This window comes from Pteropus alecto, unplaced genomic scaffold (assembly GCF_000325575.1).
Source record: "Pteropus alecto unplaced genomic scaffold, ASM32557v1 scaffold79, whole genome shotgun sequence".
Taxonomy (NCBI): domain Eukaryota; kingdom Metazoa; phylum Chordata; class Mammalia; order Chiroptera; family Pteropodidae; genus Pteropus; species Pteropus alecto.
Genome location: NW_006494612.1, coordinates 8,507,636 through 8,525,599, shown reverse-complemented (window position 1 = coordinate 8,525,599; position 17,964 = coordinate 8,507,636).

Genomic DNA, 17,964 nt, shown 5'->3' with positions numbered 1-17,964 from the left:
ACAGGCAACAGACCTCCAGAGAAATCTTCAGCTCATTACAGTAACTCCACTAGGGCTCTCTTTAATAAGTTATTCCTTTTACATCATGAAAACTTTGCGTTCCTTCCAGAGGTTTGGTGGCACCATATGGCTTTGTGAAACAGTTCTAGCTGCAAAGAGAAAAAAATTGTTTAAGCAATGGTGAAGTTTCTACTAGATTGTAAAGCTGAAACTGCACCACTTCAAAAGCCAAGGATTCCAATTATAATTATACTAACAGGAACTAAAATCTCAAGGGAGTGAGAGAGACTAGGGAACAGAGACAAAGGCATGTTCATACCTCAAAATCACATCTGATCTTAGATTTGGTACCTTTTATGTTGATGGACCAGCAAGAATAGTCATTCATTGCCAGTCTACTAAAGTTGATGGAGCCTCATAAGAGCACTTCTTGAGGGGCTGTACTTGGTACAAGGGCCCTGCTGGAAGACAAGCTCGAGGACCTGTGGAAAGCATTATCTGGGCCCCTGGAGCTGTGTTGCTGCTAAGGGAAGATGGGAACTAAGGACAAGTGCAGTCCTAATTCCAGCCCTGCCAATAAGCTTTTGCTTTGTCTAATTAGCAGTTTGCTAAATACAATTCTCTTACTAAGCCTAATTTGAGAATTTTCCAGGGATAGAAAATCTCAAATGATCATAAGCAGTGTGTTCCTGATGGAGTTTTTTATACTTTTTCTGCATACTCAGCAGCCATTTTTCACAAAGGAGAATAGTCTACAGTCTAAGCAAAAAAGAAAACCTTTCTGAAAACATTCACTCTAAAAACGACTAAATACAGCAAAATCTTAGCAATGTAGGCTAACGAGGTGACAATATAGACAATTTTAAAGCAAGTTCATTGCAATTATTCCCTACTAGACAATGTGCCAAACTATACTAACAATATATTGAAAAATATCTAATTGCATCTGTTTTACTAAATAAAAGTATCTTCCCTGGCTTTTTTCCCCCCAAATTGGTGTTACTCAAGTATTTCAAAAACAGTCTGTCTTCTTAAGTAAGTTATTCAGCCCCCCTAGTATCTGTTTATCAATTGTTATAGCTAGTGCAAGGATAAATTTAGGCCCAAATATGAACATTTGGTAAGGTTCTAATAAATGGTGCCTTACTACATAGCTCACAAAAACAATTTCTTTATTTTGTGCACTTTTAAAGATTTCTTTCCAATTACATTTTATTGTACCTTTTAGGAATGAGTGTGCCACTTCATAATGATTAGAAATGGATCGGGGAGTTGAAAAGGCAGAATTTAATGGATAGCAATATATATTTCTCATAGAAAACACTTGATTGTTATTCTAAGAACAAACGTCTGTTATTTAAACGCAGCTCAGTTGAAAAGCAATACCCTTCAGTCATAGAAGCAGCATGCTTGCTACTTTATCGGGTACGTTCCATCACTTCTAAATTTGTGAACTATATCAGTCTCCAGGTCTGGCTGAGCTGTTGGTAAAAGGGTTTATTGTTTCTAAAAATACATGTCCTCTCCCTTTAAAAACAGTCCACCACGAAGGTGAGTTGCTCCCAGTAGATTGATAACATCATTTAAAAGAACTGGCTTACCACTAGCTCACCTCCAGCATTTCTAAATGCACACAAATCTTTGCATTTCTTTCCCTTTAATGACACCAGAGAAGAATCTTTGAAGCCAACAGAAAAACTTCCTGTTTCTTTGGTAAGGTCACACTGAAAGTCACCTAAAAGTATGGTCTCAGAGTGTAAAATGACTTGTAATTGCTGTATGTCAGGTCATCTAACACTAAGTCCTGTAAATAAATTTAATACAAACTCTTTAAGGTAAAACCTTCTAACAACACCAGATGACAATATCACCACACCAAGCAGAATTGATAGTATGAGTGAGTCAAAGTTCAGAAGCCAGAAGAAGGAATGACTAACTCAGCTTGTAGGAGTCAGGAGGACTTCAGTGAAATGATGCTTGAACTAAGCATAAGAAGATGATTGCATCTCACAATGCAGACAAGCAGGAAAAGTACACTGCAGGATGAGAGAAACAGCAGAGAGAAAGCATGAAGTATGAAAGAAACTAGGAATGGATGGTAGGTAATATGTAAGAGAAGATGAAAAATAAAAATGAAAACCCTACCAGAGCTTCTCAGGCCTTAAGCAAATCCTACATGGTTGGCATACCCCATCATCCAGAATGGGTACCTAAGCCAGGCCTGCCTTCTTGGGTCTGTACCTAGCTGTTCCCTAGACGCTAAATGTTTAAGAATGAAGAAGGGATGATGAAGTTATTATTCAAAAAAGTTTTATTTCAAACAATTAGTGCCCACAGAATTATAGTTTTCCTTCCCACCCCTCTTTATGTTTTGGTTCTCTCACTTCTTTTCCTGGCCAGTAGCTTTGCTGCAGCTGATGGGATCCTTCATACCTGGGTTGTTTTTTTCCCCAGGATTAGGCAAAGGTGTCTTTTTAAAGCCAGCTCTTTGCATATGCAGACCATGGAAGAGTCATATTGTCCTACTGCCATGAGCCACTCACTACAGGTCTACCTGTCCTGCTATGATGTCAGGAGACATGGGAATGAGAAGAAAACTGAACACAACATTCTCCCGCAACTAAGGTAAAATAATAGTGTTTTTAAGAGTGTCCAGGGAATAGTATTTGTTTCATTGAAAATAAAGCTTAATTTTCTGTGAGGAATGGACAAGTCAATTCATCTCTTTGGGCTTGAGCTTCCTATTAAATAAAAGAGGAAAATCAGAATAGGGGATGTTTTAAGTTCTACCAATAGGACATTGCACCAATAGATGAAAGTGATTATTGGAGCATTCCTTGTGACGTTAAACATCACAGAATCAGGGTCTGAAGGTGGAGGAATAAGGAGGAGTAAGACTCAATGTACTCTGCTGCTCTCATGCACAGGATCACTCCAAAAACCTTTGTGTCTATGGTTTTGTGTGTAGGAGATATTCTTTGTCACCATTCCCTTACAACTGAACTGTTCTTCAGTTCAACCTATTCTTGGTTTTGACTTCCCTTTACCTGTTCCCTCCTGAATTGATTAACTTTTGCTGTATAACCAACTATCCACAAACGTCTTATTTAGCTCATGATTATGTTGCTTATTTGGGCCGTTCCAGTCTGGCCTGCCTTGGCTCTACTCTGCTGGCCTCCTCATGCACCTGTGGTTTCTGGTGAATCACCTGGTAATTAGTTGTTATAAAGTGTCCTCTCTTAAATGTTGGGTGACTTGCACTGCTACTTGGTTAGTGCCACTTGCTAATGCTGACTATTGGCTAAGTGAGAACAGTGTCTGGGCCATATGTGTCTGTCTCATCATTTAGTAAACTCACCTAGTAGTCAGAGGGGTATAAAGAGTAGCAAAAAAGGACAAGTATGAATGTACAAACACTTTTCAACCATCTACTTGCATTATGTTTACTATTTCTCATTGACCAAAGTATGTCAAATGGCCAAACCCAAGGTCCATGTGAGAGAGGACTATATGAGAGTATGAATTCAGACAAGGAAATCATTGTGGCTATTTTTGCAAATAATCTACCACAGCTCTCAACCTTGATTCTATCATGATGAAAATTATAACAATTATAGTAATAATTCACTAAGCTACTTCATTTTTCTCAATTTCTAAAGAAACATGTTGATAATAAGTTTTTTTGTTGGCAGAATAATGTCCTCTTCAAAGATATCACATCCCAATCTCAGGAATCTGTGCATATGTTACCTCAGTTAACAAAAGGGACTTTGCGGATATGACGAAGTGAAGATCTTGAGATGGGGGACGTTTCCTGGATTATCTAGATGGGCCATATGTAACCACAAGGGTCTTAAAGGTAGAAACGGAAGCAGAAGAGGACATTTGGAGAAATGTTGGTAATGGAAGAATGTGTTGAGACTTTGGGGACTTTCAGAGAGATGTTGAATTGCTAGCTTTGAAGATGGAGGAAGGGGGGCCATAAGTCAAGGAATATAGGAGCCTTTAGAGGCCAAAAAAAGCAAGGAAATGGATTTTCCCTGGATCATCCAGACAAGAATGTAGTCCTGCCAACACCTTAATTTTAACCCGGTGAGACTTTTATTGGATTTCTAAGCCTGCAGATAATATGAGATAATGATAACATGAAATAATATGTGATAATGTGAGATAATAAGTTTGTGATGTTCTAAGCCATTAAATCTGTGCCAGTTTGTAACAGCAGTCATAGCAAATGAATACAAGAAATAATGGGAAATGAGGTGCTTACAAAATGCTGTTGTGTTTAATCGGCATTATTGATGGCTGTTGCCTTATCACCCTTTGATGATGCTCCCTCATCGTCAAAGGGTCATAGGACAACAGCCATCAATCACAAAGGGAATGCCCAGACAAAGCAAGCAGAATCCTGAAGGAAAGGGGCACCCTTGCAAGTTCCCAAAGGTAGATGCAGGCTGTGACCCTCAAGGAGACAACTCCCTGGTGACAGAAACACAGAACAAGCCTCATTTCTTCTGGGACAACTCCACTGACGCTCAAAGGGTAAATAAACAGCCGCAATGGTATATTGCAGATAAGTTTATGGTGAGATATAAATGACGTGACATTTTTTAATATCTTTAACATTATGGTTTTTACTTTGAAGAGAAAACTTTTCCAATCTCCTTACAAGTACATAGAATCTAGCCTCGATGTAGAAAATCTTAAAGCCCCCAAATATGGGAGCCAGGAGCTTTGGTCTTATCCCAGACTGGTCCCAAGATCTCCTCCAAATGCCCTCAAAAACTGTCCTATGGGGGAAAATAAAGACCTGAATTTTGTCTCTTGGGCTTAATGAAATTCAGAGTCATTTATTGATCACCTAGTATATCCCTAGCTTCTGAAAGATCTATCAAATAATTACTAAAGCTCACTAGAAAGCCAGAGTTTGAGTTGTGACCGGAATATAGCGCTCCAGAATTCCAGCCTAGGGCCCCTATCAAGCAAAGTTTCTAAATGGTTCTATTTATTATTTATGTCCACTTACTTTCTAAAAGGATTTGAGGTGGCAATTTTCTAATTAAAATTTGTTTCTAATCTCTTTCTAATCTTGTTTTATTGGCTGCATTTCAACCCTCTTGTGTTTAATCAACCTTGAATAGTAATGTGTATTGAATCTGTATAAAAATATGAATTATCATTAAAATGAAAATGTACACACATTTAATACACATGTAATATGTATGGACATATTTGGATTTCTAAGCCACTGAAAGAAGTTAATGATAATGGTTCATTATGGAACTAATCAAAACCATTCTTTTGTTAGCGATTACCTGTCAAGTTTGCACAGCTGCCTTTTAAAAATTACACCCGAAGGTGTCGCAGTCCAACCAAAGTGAATACACATTAAAAAACTCAATAAATTAATATTTCAAGATAACATCAATCAATCTGGAAACAAATACTTTGATAAAAGAATATACTTGCCTAATTAAAGTGTCACTACATAGAGTATAAAAAGTTTTAATAGTTAAAAAAAAAATGTTTTGCTAATTCCAGGATATTTAAGATATTTACATGGCAAGTATAAACTTGCCTCTATAGTGTCTAGATGCACATGGACACGTGTTTGCGCGTGTGCGGTCATCATAGTTCAGTAACAATGTCTCATCCCCATGTGATAATCACCTTACTTTTGAGCTTGACCATCACCACAAGTCTTCCCACTTTGGAATTGTATCAGGTGACTCTGAAAGCACAATTAAATGTAAAGATAAACTTAAAAACAAAGTGTTTACTTGGCATGATTATCTGCGTCTACTGTATGTGAGGCATTAATATAAAAATAGTGTGAAATTAGTTAATAGACAAACCCAAGCCTAAAACTCTGAGACCATGGTATTAATAACTCTCGCTATGATCCTGAACTATCCCTGCAAAGGGAGCAGACATCACTGAGTATTATCTGTGTTTATATCCACAGACTAACCAGCTGAATTCGGCCACATAAACCCACATTTTGGATGGAGTTTGTTGAAATTTGTCGTTATTGTTTACTGTGTGACCATTCTCAAAAAGTTACTTCAACCTTTTCAATTTCTCCTTCAAACAATTGTCTTTGAAATATTTGGATAAGGAACTTAAAAATTCTTTGTGTGAAATTAATTCTTTTTTTAATCTCTTTGGCTGGCTCATGCCCCACGTAGGTCCCGGGCCCTGCAACGTGCTCCCAAAGGAGTCCCAGGAGTCTAGGGCTTCTTAGGTCCACTGACACACAAGCCAGCCATCACCACATGGCAGCTCTTCGATGTGTCCCTTTCAGTGCCACAGACAACTCTGTGGGGCACTGTGGCTTCTCCAGGTACTGCTACAGCCTCCATATCCCCAAAGGCCTATGACAATGCATGTGTGTGGGGTGGGGATGGGACGGTATCCTTTCTCTCCCTAGATTTTACTTCCTTTAAAAAAGTACCCTAACCATCCATGGAAATATCAACAAAGCAGCTCCTTCTGCTTTTTTATTCAAAATCCACCATATCCATAGGGCCAGGCTGGATCAGAAGACAAATCTGGGTATTAGACACCATGTTAAACTCAGAATCTCATGATAGGTGTTCAGTAAATGTTTGTGGATTGAATGAATGAATCACTCTTTCATTATGATGACGAAGGTTTCACAGATGGATTAAACATGTCTGCCTGTCTCTTTCTTTTCTTAGAATGTGTTCTCTACCAGGAGATTCTGAGGTCCTTTTTGCAAACAGTCCTCTGGCGACCAACCCACCAAACAGTCGAACATTTCCCCCAACAGCGGGCACAGTGCAGGCTTTCACTGGGCTCCTGAATGCCCATTATAATTTTAATGTATTATAAGATACAAATGCTTATAAATAAGGGCTAGCTTCAAACTCTGCTCTACAAAGACCTTCTCATGACAGATACCAGTATGATGGTTCAAATCACTTCGCTCCTTTATACCTCATAATATAGAACAGTGAGTCAGCAGATGTCAATTTCTATTTATGTAAGAGTCCTGGCCTCTTAATAACATGGACCCTTAAATTTTCTCTATTACACTATTAAATTTTTTGCTTAACTAAGCATTAATTAAAATTGTGAATTTCAAAAAAAAACAGTGAACAAAACTAATTGCCACTTTCATCGTACTAAACCATGCTCTGAATATCATTGTTTAGAGTTTTATAATATTAAAAGTGAATAGCTTAGTTCATTGATGGTACAGAAGTACAGCTCATTGTTGTTAATTATACTTGACTTCTATCTCTTTTGTATATTAATACATCTTAGCCTGAAAAAGTACAGATACAATATGGTAGACTCAAAGAGAAGTAGATAATTCATAGGTCATGAGAACTGTAAAAATAACAAGGATGTACATATTCACGCTCCAGTCTAGAGTAAGATAAACACCCATTTGTATTTGCTTTGACACATTCAGGAAATTATTTAGTATTAATTAAAGAATGATTAAAGCTAGTTGCTTGATTAAGGCTCTGTATGTACAAATGAAATAACCAGATTATGGGTGATCCACTTATTTCTACTCTCTAATGGTAGAAATACCTGCAAATTGAAATTGTCATTCCATGTGTCTAGTTGATTATTGCATCTCGAATGGTTATATCATGTAGACACAGACAAATCTTTTAGGAACATGCTTTGATGCATGAATGATTTTGTAAAATTCACTAAATGAAGAGGCAGTGGCTGCGAATAGATGAAAAATCTTGACCTGAAAATCCACGCAAAGCGATAGAGTTACATCTATCAGGGCATGATGGATAATATGGTTAATGTCTACGCACTGAGCTGTTTATTTCAGAACCTCACAGGTGATTCTGGCAGAGACTCAAAAGAAATGTTTATTACAGTTTCTACCCTTCACATTACAGACAGGCAGTCCAGGTTGAGAGCCACTATTATCTACTCTAAACTGTAGGCGTTGACTTTATTGTCTTAGTAAATATATTATAATTAAGAGAATGGTATCTTTAACATTTCTTTTGTTTGGTAGGCAACTTTAGGACAAGTATTATGTCATACACCCTCCTATCCCATTCAGACCCTAGACTCACACTTTATACCACAGTAAATGATTTTTAAAAATTGCAAATAAAAAAAATTAACTATTTATTTATTTAAATAATATCAACAAGAATCTCTAAGTTCATTGTTTATTGAAAATAGCTAAATAGCTTCTGATGTACAATACCACTCAGAGACCACAAAATACAGATGATTTTAGATATATTTATTTAGTGTAGGAAGCCCAAGGAGGGCCATTTACTCCAAAATTCACAGTGACTAAAAGATCAAAGTTAGACTAGTGACATTACTTCCCAGTGAGATTAGACTGCAGTCCCCAAGAAACTCTGACACATATTTTGACATATTTAATTTTTTAATACACCCAAAACCTCAGAAAATGGTGGTAGTCCCCTTGACGTCTGAGAGGCACCAATGTCACACATCTGGACCTACATCCATTCACAGCAGGATTGGCACGGTGGAGCTGTCCCTTTAATGTATTCGCTTTGCTTGTTCTTGTCAGTTTGGTTGAGAAACAATAGTATAGGATCCACAGGTCTGTGCGAGAATGCGCTTTTGAACAGAGGAAGTGCAAACAGGAGATAAAGTGCGGAAACGCTAATCCATATTCCCATGGATATGCTCTGATTTCAACATCCCTTCCAAAAAACATAGCTTCTGAAATAAGTTACCATACTCCAAGAGGAATTAAGCTTGAAAGGTAACAGAACTTCAAAAGCCAAATTGAAAAGACCAGACCTGAGGCTGTGAAGGGCATTCAGACGAGAGAAGGGTTTTAACTTGGCTTTCAAAGCATGTTCTCCCTCCTCTTTGAAAGTTTCTTACACCTTCGGAGTTGCTGAAGATTTTCCCACCTGTGACGTCGTTCATTGGAAAACCATGAAATAACAAAAATCTCTCTCCAAGTAGAATGGAGCGGGGCAGAGGGGGGAATATGAAAGTAAATTAAAGTAAGTTGCTGCTTGTTCTACTTATTTTTAAGCCTAACAAGGCATCTCGAAGAAAGTTATCTTATCTGACTACAAAATAGCAGGATGCACAATCTACTGTGAGTGGAACTGAGGCCACAAGTATGACCCCAACAGGAAGCAGAAGTCTTGATAGGTTGCAAGAAATGTGTCTCTATGACCCATTTTCCAGGGATGGCCAAAAAAAAAAAAAAGAAGAAGGGAAAAATAGGAAATACAAATAAAAGGTGTAAATACATGTTTCAACACTTAAATTTGTGCCTTTTTCAGGCTACTGTCTTTACCCAGAATCCCCTGTTGCCCTACACTTAACTGGGTAACCTCTGTTGACCCCTCAAGGCTCAATTGAGCATCATTCCAATTACTACTATCTGCCAGGTTCAGTGCTAGGCACAAGGAACATAAAAGTGCATGATACCCTCAAGGAGGTGTGCCACACTACCAGTGGGCACAACAAACAACGAACAAGGGAAGCGATTATCCTAAGCTCATTGCTTGGCTGCCTGGCACAAAGAATGAAACAGTGCACAATACAAGATGCCTACCCCAAACAGCTGTGCATCAGACTCAGTGCTGACCACGTGGAAAACAACAATGCACAAGAGACCTACACACAAGGAGCTGAGAGCAGGCTGAGTACTGAATGCAAGGAACTGGATAGTATATGATGTAAGGTGCCTGTCCACAAGAAGCTGAGGCTCAGAACTGGGCACAAGAAGCACAATAGCATAGAATGGACTGTGCTTCCCTGGAGGGAACAGGAGTCCAGGCTCAGTGCTGAACACAAGAAATGCAGCAGTGCACAATACTTATAGTATATGTGTGCTAAGCTCAATATGGGTAAAATGAGCATGGCAATGCACAATGCAATGTGTCTAACCTCAAGGAACTGCCTTCCTTGAATGCCTGGGCCTGTTCATTGCTTCTACATCCCCCATTTACACACTGATTAACATCGTAACTCTTGAGCAAAATACTTTCAGTGTCTATTTCCTCCATGGATTATAAGCATATTGAGGGCATCAATTATAATTTGTGTTCATGTTCCCAATACTAAGCACAGTGACCTCAAAAAAACAAAACTACTACCACTAGTGACAACACAGGACATAGGTGGCACTAAAACAAAATACTAAGTTTCAGCTCCTATGCCATCAAGGTTTCAGGGAAACATTTTCTTTGCTATATTCTAGTTAGTATTTTTGCATCAATATTGATATTGGTCTGTAGTTCTCTCGCTTTGTACCATCTTTATCTAGCTTACATATCGGTGCTAAACTTGTTTCATTAAAGGAGTTAGGAAGTTTTCCTGTTGTAGAAAGGTGTCAGAACATTTTTTCTATGATGAGTTGATAATACATGATAGTAAATATTTTAAGATCTGAGATCCATATAGTCTCTGTTGCGACAACTTAACTTTGCACAAAAGCAGCCGTAGACAGTAAGGAAACAGCGGGCATGACTGTGTGTGACAGTCCAATTAAACTTTATGTATAAAAACAGATGGCAGTGAACCAGATTTGACTGTGGGCCTTGGTTTGCTGCCACCTCCTCTGGGATAATTTATAGAGCATGAGGACCGTGTGGTCTTTGAAGGTTTGGTAGCAGTGCCCCTGTCCCTGATCTTAGTGGAAAAGACTCTGGTGTCTTCTCATTAAATAAGAGCATAAGATGTTACAGATTCATTGTGTATCTTCCTTGCCCTAATTCTGGAATGACCCACTTCTCCAAGGAACCAGTAACATACAGTTTTATTATAGAGGTTCTATAGTATGTTTTAATGTCTGTTAGAGTTCATTTCCCTTTGTAGTTTTGCTTTTTAAATATTTTTTCACAGAATATTCCCTGGCCCAGCCAACCACAGAAAGACAGAGAATACTAAGAGGATATGTGACCCAGAGGCAGATTTGCCCACAGAGACAGGGGCCAGGAAGAAGAGGCCCAGTCCAATAGACCTAATGTGATAGCTAGTAGCTTGAATGTGGCACTGTTATGGCCATGGGTCCTGGCATATCCTCAGGCTGCTCAAAAAGGCTGAGTCTGATACCAGTCACAGAAGGCTCTGACAACAGTGAATCCAGGTGCAAGGGAAAACCTGAGACCTACTCATGCTGGGTGGCATCAGGCAGCAAGGATCTGCTCCAGGCAGGTTTGATGTCCCTGCAGAGAAAAGTTGGCCTAGCAAGGCCAAAGCAAAGGCCTAACTATAGAGGCTCAGGTTTCCAAAATTGGGATGCCAGCAAAGGTGGCAAGGGAGACCCCCTTGGCAGAGCTGCCAGGCCTCTGAGCAGAAGATTGAGACCCAGAATAAGACCCAAGATGGGTTACCAAACTCAGAGCTCGGGCAGAGCTGGATGAGGACTAAGTGGGATTTAGGCTGAACTCCAAATGTCAAGCTAGAGCTCCTGTGTCCTCAGGCCCAATGTCCTCACTACTTACAGAGCCTCCAAGTAGAGTTAATTACTCTGGCTTTGTAGAAAGGAAGAAGAGAGACCTTGGAAATCATCAAGGTCAAATGTGGGACTTTGAATCTGGGGATTGTTCCTAATTAGCCAAATGACCTTGGGCAGGCCACTTTGCTTTTCTAATCTACCAAAAGAATTGAATGAGATTGTGTCTAAGGCTCTTTCCACTTCGAGGAGTCTAATTAATTACCTAATTAAGAGCAATGGGACTTAAAACTTCACCAGCACTTTCTGTGTGTCATATACTCTGCCAGATACTTGATTTATATTATGGGGAAGAAAACTAATATTTTTTGTTACAGTGGTATGTTGGTAAATGTTTAACGACCAGCTCTCTTGGGAGTGGGGTTAGAGTAGCATTTGCTACTCTGATTTGCAGCATTTGCCAATATCTGTGGTACAAATACTTCCATCACTACCACCAAGTAGCCATTGAGTACAGAGATGGGAAGAAATGTGCAGTGGGACACCATTATATAGTATTACTATCTCACAAATACTATAGATACAAATAGCCTCAGAGCTTAGGTAATAATAAAATGTAATAAAATGATCAGAAAGTGATGTTTTCAGCATATGCTACATTTATTTCTATATAATTTATTTGCTTGTAAGTATTTATAATTTTTTAATAATTCCTGTGTTTAACAACTGGCTTTCAAAATTTCTGATAATTTATCAGTCAGTTCTTAAGAGCTGGTGTGGGCCACTTGCAACACATTACTGATTATTACTTATTGCCTACCGGGTGCCATGATTGTCATTTTAGATACATTGTTTCATTAATCATCACTGTGACCTTCTGAAACAGTTATTATTTTAAAAATGTATAAAAGGTTAAATAACTTGCCTGGAATCACACAGCTAAACTATGGTTGTTTGATCTCCACCCTCCAAATCCCTATATTCTTCTTGTACCACACTGTTACTCATACTGCAAAATTTTTATTTTAAACTGTTTTATTCTGTAAGAGAATAGTGTTCCATTTAAGCTGAGGTCCTCTGAATTCAGTGAGTTTGTGAACATTGATATGTGCTTGAGGTCCTTGCCTCCAAGTCATTTTGGTTACAGAAAGTGCCTTTAAGCTGGGTAAAATGCCAGCAACAGGCAAAACTTGGCCTGCAGTCTTCTAGAGGACAGTGATCAAGAACTGATTACTGAGTAGGAAGTCTTCCATCAGAAACACCAGAAATCACTTCAAGTTCTCTTCTCATTTTCTTTTCTTTTCCCTAAATTAATTCCAAATCAGCAAAACAAATTTCTTTTTAATCAAGTCAATGTTTTGCATAACGAACCTAAAGATGAATACATTCAACCACTGTTTTCAACTAAATAACATTTTTTATAGTTGTTGCTGTAATTTTTTGTTACTGTGTCTTCTTACAACCTAACATAATGTTGTTTTCTTTCTTTCTAATAAGCAGCATCACTGTAAAGTTACAATAGAAGCCCCAGGAACAAAATAGTTTTAAAAAATTAAAAACCCATTATCCCTAAAGTAGAAGAAACAGCTTACAGAATAAATATATTTTATAATTCAAAAAAGTAAATGGAGACTTACTAGGAAATATTAAAGCCTCTATATAATCTGCCTAAAGGATCAAAGGCAATTGTTCACAGCCACGAGTGACCAGCCTCACCAGGAGAGAGAAACCAGAATTGACTACATTGAGCAACAAACACGTTTTATTTCAAATATTGACATGCCTATAAAAAATCATTCTATCTATTACTGGTTGGTTAAGTTATTTATTCTCATATACCTTTACTGCCTTTACTGTAGTTATTTTAGGTCTTAGAAAAGACATAATATATGAATTTTAGTTCCAGCATCGATTTACGATATTATTTTTCCCTTCATGTTTGCTTCAGGGATCACACAGAAAGCTGTAAAGAGCTGTATGCAGCCTAGAAGCCTGATCTCATATTGAATGTGTTTCCTCTTATCTTCACTGTTACTGCTTTTCTGTCTTCTTCCTTCAGTTATACTCTTTTTTTGTTCTCTCTCTCTGATTCTTCCATTTCCTCCCTCATCTTCGTTTTTCTTCAATAAGGAAGTGGATGGAAGAAAAGAAAGGAAAATGGGTATGTGCCTAGAGCCTGGCACCATGTGTAACATATCATAGGAGCCCAGAGAATGAGTGACTGAAAGGATCGAGAGGACAGCTGTGCAAAGGCCAAGAAACTGTTACTCTGCACCCATCTTTTATTTTTATATACAAGGTATTTTGGTATTGAAATAGAGGGCATAGTCGAGGGATAGAGTGAGGAAGAGATATAAAATAGAATTGCAGAGCAGATCGGGACAAGAACATCTAAACTCACTTTGCTTCTCTTTTATTTTCAGTGTTAAACCAAAGGTTCAAATAAATTGAGTGTGACCAGGCAAACTATTCTATGTTGGTATCATTGGTACTATTGGGAAGAGTGTAAGATTTACTGAACTGGGACATAAACTAGGACAAAGGAAACTGATGCTGGATAATGAAAAGAGATCTTCCATTTTACTTAACAAACTTGTTTACTTAAAAGGGTTCACAAGGAAATATTTAGTGATTCAAAGATGAGGTTCAAGAATAATTGCCCAAAGAAACTTCCTGTGCAATACTGAGTGAATTGGTTTTCTTTAAGCATCTTTCTTTATAATGCTCAGTAATAATACTACTACTAACAATTAGTATTATTACTGCTCAGTAATAATACTACTACTAACAATAATTTAAAATAATAATCACTAATATCGATTGAGTGCTTATTATGTGACAAGCACTGTTCTAAAGACTTTACATGCATTAGTCCGAGTGCTTCTCACAATGATTCGAATGCAATAGAAACTATTATCCTAACTTTCTAGTAAAGTCAAGTACAAAGAGATTAATAATTTAGCCAATAGCTTATTATTCTAAAAATGAACTCCAAATTCCTTAGGTTCTAATCAAGACCCTCCGTAATCTGGCCCCAAATGCTTTCTTAAAATTAGATCCCATTCCTAACTAACAATAGTACTCAGTAAGAGCTGCCACATCTTCTGCTTCTCCACAATAAATCTCACTCCCACCCCTGTTCCCACCCAGGATGCCCTCTTCTTTGCCCTTTGTCTACATGAATTCTCCCCATTATACAAAACTCTGCTCTGGTGTTCATTCTTCCATGGAGGTATCACTGACCATTCTCACTCAATGACTTTCACTTTTGCCGATACTACCATGTAAGTTCTTATGAAAACTGTCTTATATTGTCATTTAAATATGCATTTCGAAATCTTGTTCCTCCAACTAAAATGCTAACTTGCTAAAAATCATGGCTCCACAATGCCTAGCACAGCTCTGTGTACATAGTTATCCTCAATGCCTTTTCTGTTAAATTCATGTATTCTATAGCTTATGCAGAGCATATACTTTTCATCAGAAATGCACTCTGTTCTTGGACCCATAACCCACATATCGCTGGCATGAAACATGCTCATATGCCTGAAAATTGCATCCATTTTGGTTAAAAGAATTGACAAGATACCTCTATTAGTATATTTTCAGCCCCAAACCCATATATTTTATTTACTTCATTTTCATATGCTATTAAATATAGAATACTAGAAAAAAAATCCCACTCTAAGCAAACCGATAATATTGGGAAAACTCACAGCTTAGGGAAGAAACATGAAATGATTTTTCTTTTTAATAATATACAAGACCAGAGATCCCACTCCTGACTAACAATGGTATTCAGTAAGAGCTAAGGCAAGTATAAGAAAAGTAAAGAACCACACTCTACTGGGTTGTTTTTAATAACTTCAAAGATCCTTGGAGAAGGAAAAGCTATAAAATTTAAAATGAGGAAAACAGGATTTTTAAATGACAGGTGAATTTGGAAGTTAAGGACAGTTTTCGGGACAGTAATTCACAGCTTTCTAAATGTGTTTAAATGAGGTGTAAACTGACAAAACTGAATTGTTTTGGAAAACTTGCTCAAAGCAGAAGAAGAACAGATGGGAAGATGAAGACAGTGAACATTTCGCATGCTACTTAACTCCAGTTTGGAGATGGACCATTAGGCTAAAGATGAGAAAGACAAAGAAAAAAAAATCTTTAACTCAAAATGAAAGAAATAGACAAGCTAGCTATGTACTCTGCTGTTCTCTGCCTGATTTTATTTTGAACTGCTCTTTAGAGGATCAGAGTACATCAGCTGCAGCAAGCAGGCAGTGGAAACTGTCTTTGTGTCCCTCGCAAGGCTCATTTGCTCATAAAACAAGAGAATAAACAAGACTGCAGCATTCACGTTTACTGGCCACATTATCAAAACTAGTGTTAATTTATTTTTAAAAGGTCTGATTGGCCAGATTCCTAGTAAACCTTTAAACACCAAGGCAATTTAATTGGAGTAACATCAGTCAAGCATTCAGAAGGAATTCTTGGGGAATTGAAATTAGGTAACAGTAATAAAGGCTCAGGGTGCTCCAGATTCAGAAAATTGTAGACTAGCTGGTTTAACTTCTGTCCTAAAGAAAGTATTAGGCTTTATTTTTAGAAACCACTTGGGAATACTAATGGACAAAGCTTCTCTTCATTAGGGGAACTAGCCGGATTGCAGGAAAATATGGCCTCTCTTACTAACAGAGGTAATAAGAAATGTCATTTGAAGATATAAAAGCTGAGAAGGACAGAAAGGAAAATCCAACATCATAATTAGGTTTCCACAAAGAGTATGAGAGCATTTCACACTCAGAGTAAAAGGTATAAAGGGCAAAGTCAGGAAAATGCTAGTAATGACATTCGCAGCACTCAATGTTAACACCTAGATGTGAGAGAGAAAGATTCTGTAACTTTAAATTCTTAGAAGCTTTGGATTGGCAGTACCCTATATGTGAAATTTTTATGTACTGAGGAGCAGTTCTCATTAAACATAAATAATAGGTTACAACTCACCCAAAAACATGTTCCAATATAACAGACAATTTGATATTAAGAACCATGACCACCGAGTAATAAAAATTCAATCCAACACAAAACTTGGTAAGTCAGGGCTATATCTTACCTGTACCACCTTCAAAAGAAGGTGCAAACAGATCAAAGAACACATCTGGAAGCTTCTGAGCAAAAATTAATGTCCTATATTGCTTGTCACAGACTTTCACTTTAAAAATATGCATTTGGCTTTGAACAGAACATTTGGCCTATTTGGTCCAAAGTTTCATTGACCATAGGAATGTTCCCAGGCAGATGGATTAATGACCATTTTTATGTATTGACTCTCCATTTTGGTGTCATAATATTATTCGAGAGCATAAGTTATACCTTAAGGAAGTCGGTTCTTTGATGAGTGTTAACATTTTTATTTCCTAGATTTTGAAGCAGCATATACCACTCTAGATTTTTCAGCATCACCATAGATGTATTGAGGAGACAAAACCAACATGCTTAAGAGCAAATATTAAAAAATGAAGTGGCATAAATTATGGACCAAATCTAAAGACAACAAATATCACAGAAAGAGGTAATAGTGGTCTGGAAAGGTCAAGAAAGAATTCACAGAGAATGTAGACATAAGGAGAGTTTGAAAGGACTGAAAGAATCAGATAAATGAAGAAGAGGTATACAGGCATCCAAGAAAGAAAAAAATGTTAGCAAAAATCTAGAGATTGTAATATATCCAGCTTGTCCGTACAGGATTCCTGTAGCAGGAGTAATGAAAAATAAAGTTGGAAAGGTAATTAAAAGCAAAATGATGCAATTTCTTAAATGTCAGGTTTAGCAATTTGTACTTTATTCTGTAGATAAATAGACTGACAATTTGGGGGTTTGAGATGTTATATGTGAATAAGATGGGTCAAAAAAATGAAGGTAGAGAAATCAGCAAGAAGAATCAATAACCCGAGCCAATCAAACCAAACTCATGCACTAGTGGCTTAAGGGCTCAGTCTGGTCCACAGCAAATTTTATGGGGTCTACATTCTTTATTTTTTTTTTTAATTGAGATATAATTGACATGTAATATTGTGTAAGTTTAATGTGGATAGTGGGTTGATTTGACACATTTATATGATTACATATGATTACCATCATCGTGTTAGCTAACATCACTATCATATCACATAATTATCATTTCTTTTTTATGGTGAGAACAACTTTATTCTGTAGATAAATAGACTGACAATTTGGGGGTTTGAGATGTTATATGTGAATAAGATGGGTCAAAAAAATGAAGGTAGAGAAATCAGCAAGAAGAATCAATAACCCGAGCCAATCAAACCAAACTCATGCACTAGTGGCTTAAGGGCTCAGTCTGGTCCACAGCAAATTTTATGGGGTCTACATTCTTTATTTTTTTTTTTAATTGAGATATAATTGACATGTAATATTGTGTAAGTTTAATGTGGATAGTGGGTTGATTTGACACATTTATATGATTACATATGATTACCATCATCGTGTTAGCTAACATCACTATCATATCACATAATTATCATTTCTTTTTTATG